The sequence below is a fragment of the Mus caroli genome, chromosome 9 (genome assembly GCF_900094665.2).
Source record: "Mus caroli chromosome 9, CAROLI_EIJ_v1.1, whole genome shotgun sequence".
Taxonomy (NCBI): Eukaryota; Metazoa; Chordata; class Mammalia; order Rodentia; family Muridae; genus Mus; species Mus caroli.
In genome coordinates, this window is record NC_034578.1 from 85347815 (window position 1) to 85351024 (window position 3210).

Here is a 3210-nt window from a genome sequence, read left to right on the forward strand (position 1 = left end):
CTATACAGAGAAACCCTGTCTCAAAAAACCAAAAATAATTAAATAAATAAAACCCAAGACTACCAGCCCAAGACTACCGGCCCAGAGATGATCCCACCCACAAGGGGCCCTTCCTCCTTGATCACTAACTGAGAAAATGCCCCACAGCTGGATCTCATGGAGGCACTTCTCCAGTTGAAGCTCCTTTCTCTGTGCTAACTCCAGCCTGTGTCANGTTGACACACAAAACCAGCCAGTACAATTGACCCCTTGCCAACATGACACACCAACACATCACTATTATGCCTTAACCCTTAGTTTCTTTTTCATCCCCAAGATCTAAATAACTTTAAAAGTCCCAAAAGCAAAAAAAAAAAAAAAGTCCCAAAAGTCTTTACGTATTAAAAGTTCAATCCCTTTAAAATGTCCAATATCTTTTAAAATTCAAACTCTCTTAACTGTGGGCTCTCCTAAAATACTTTCTTCCTTCGAGAGGGAAAAATTTCAGGGCACAGTCACAATCAAAAGCAAAAATCATTCTCCAACCATCCAATGTCTGGGATCCAACTCACAATCTTCTGGACTCCTCCAAGTGCTTGAGTCACTTCTCCAGCCATGCCCTCTGTAGCACACACGTTGTCTTCTAGTCTCCAGCTGCCTGTACTCCGCTGCTGCTGCTGTTCTTGGTGATCATCTCATGGTCCTGGCATCTCCAAAACAGTGAATGACCCCTTCAGTNCTGGGCCCTCAATTGCAACTGAGGGTGCACCTTCACCAATGGCCTTCCATGTCCTCTCACAGTGCAGAGCCTCATCTGCTCTGCATGACCTCTTCATGCCTTCAAAACCAGTACCACCTGGGTGACCCTTACACATTACCAAGTCCCACTGCAGCAGAAGGTATGACCTTGGCTATCTCTGGAATACATCCTCTTTGTGCTTTCAGAAAACACTTCCCAGAAGATGTCACCTCAACGATGCTGGTCTCTTCTTAATCACCACTAATTTCTTAGCTGCAGCTAACCAGCATCAANAGTTACAGTAATGCAAAGGTTTCACTTTAGTAGTTCTGGTATATTGTTAATCACAGCTGATTCTTCAGCCCCAGCTAACTAGAACCACAGAATCGTCACAATCAAAATAGCATTGGCCCTGAAAAGAATCTTTAGTTTTCCCTCTGAAATTTCTCAAGCCAGGCCTCCATCTTCTACACTGTTCTCAACATTATCTTCCAAGCTTCTACATGACATCCCACAGAGCTCTTAACACCGAATGGATCTTCTAGTCCAAAATTCCAAAGTCCTTCCACAGTCCTCCCCCAAACATGGTCAGGTTGTCACAGGAATACCCCACTATGCTGGTACCAATTTGCCTTAGTCAGGGTTTCTATTCCTGCACAAACATCATGACCAAGAAGCAAGTTGGGGAGGAAAGGGTTTATTCAGCTTACACTTCCATACTGCTATTCATCACCAAAGGAAGTCAGGACTAGAACTCAAGCAGGTCAGAAAGCAGGAGCTGATGCAGAAGCTATGGAGGGATGTTCTTTATTGGCTTGTTTCCCCTGGCTTGCTCAGCTTGGTTTCTTATAAAACCCAAGACTACCAGCCCAGAGATGGTCCCACCCACAAGGGGCCGTCTCCCCTTGATGACTAATTGAGAAAATGCCTCTCATGGAGGCACTTTCCTAGCTGAAGCTCCTTTCTCAGTGATATGTCCAGCCTGTGTCAAGTTGACACATAAAACCAGCCAGTTCATAGGTATTGGTTGTAATTATACTACAGTACTTAAAAAGATAAGGGAAGGCTGAGAGCATAGGTCAGTGGTGGAGAGCTTGCCTTTCATGTATGAGGCTCTACATTAGATTCCCAGTGCCACAATAAGTGAGAATGAGGCAACTTGATGAATAATGATTNACTGTATGCTAGAATGTGTTGTTTAGAAATGAGGTTTTAGTAGAATGTATAGAGCCTGGCATTACATTATAAAATATATATTCATATTTCCTTATGTATATATGAAAATACAGTAGACTGTAGAATCAGAACAACACACCAGATCATGAGTGCTTGCTTCCTCTAAAAGACAGCAGAAATGGTAAGGGGAATATTTACATTTTACAATCTATAATTTTGTATTCCTTGGGTCTCTCATAAAGAGAATGATATTGCATTCTTATTGTTAACAACAAACAAAAAGAATTTTAGGAAGAAAAAAATGTCTTTAGTTTTCCCTGTCAACATAGGGTGAAATTCACATCATAAAAGCACAGACACATGTTGGGTTGGAGCACTGATCATTTTCTTCCAGATGTGCAATCCTCAATTGAAGTGGAAGTTTCTGGTTTCTTTGTTGTGTCATGTGATTGTAAACTGTCTTATGAGAGGATGTTTTTTTCTGAAGCAGACATGTGGGAGGATATTTTTCTGAGAACAGACATGCAGTGCTTTTTTGGAAGCTGCCTGGACAAAGGGGATGTGATGTATTGCTAGAGCTGATGCTTGAGAAAACATGTGATGTTTGGGAAGGGTATAAATATNNCCCAACAGACAGTGGACAATGCTGTGTGGCACTGGTTCACCTTGCCACTCTTTGCAGGTCTTCACTGGGCTTTGCTAACACTGGTCTTCACTGATGATGCTGTGGCATTGGATTTCCTTGCCTTCTTTTCTGATCATTGATCATTGTTTGTCATGACTTTTTAGAGAGAAAAAGCACCAATGAAACTTGTGGTGGTGTTCCTGTGGCTTCTTGCAGCTTCCGCTGACTTGAGCCAATTCGCAGAGCCTCTCAGTTTCTTCTGGATTGAACTGCCATTGCTGAATCATGGATGGTGTTTGTAAGTGGATTGAGCTACTGCTACTGATTCATAGGAACTAAATCGCCGATATCCTGACCATGAAGATTGGAATCACCTCCCAAAATCTATTTCTAAACAGGTCCACATCCTTCATTGCCATATTAACCTTTTCTTTCCATTACCTCTGGTGGGCTAGAATGGAGATTAAAGCATTTAAGAACCCTTATTAAAGTAGGTTTTGAAAAATCTAAGCATATATCCAATCTTGGAAATATTTCCCTCAGCATAGGATCTACAGAAATCACCAAGTAAGGGAAGGCTGAGAGCCCAAATTAACATTAGGATAAATAGGAAAAANAATCAAACCCAAGCCCATGACACAAAAACCAAGCTTTCACTTAAAGCAGTGATTCTCAACNTGTGGGGGTTGCA

General features: G+C 41.9%; 1 long non-coding RNA gene across 1 annotated transcript in view; it reads left to right on the forward strand.

The window, feature by feature from the left end:
- Positions 1–2908, forward strand: part of LOC115031966 — a 27664-nt gene extending 24756 nt beyond the window's left edge. The window contains exon 4 of the long non-coding RNA XR_003837622.1: positions 2684–2908. This is a non-coding gene — a long non-coding RNA (uncharacterized LOC115031966). The remainder of the gene's footprint in view (positions 1–2683) is intronic.
- The last annotated feature ends 302 nt before the right edge of the window (positions 2909–3210 follow it).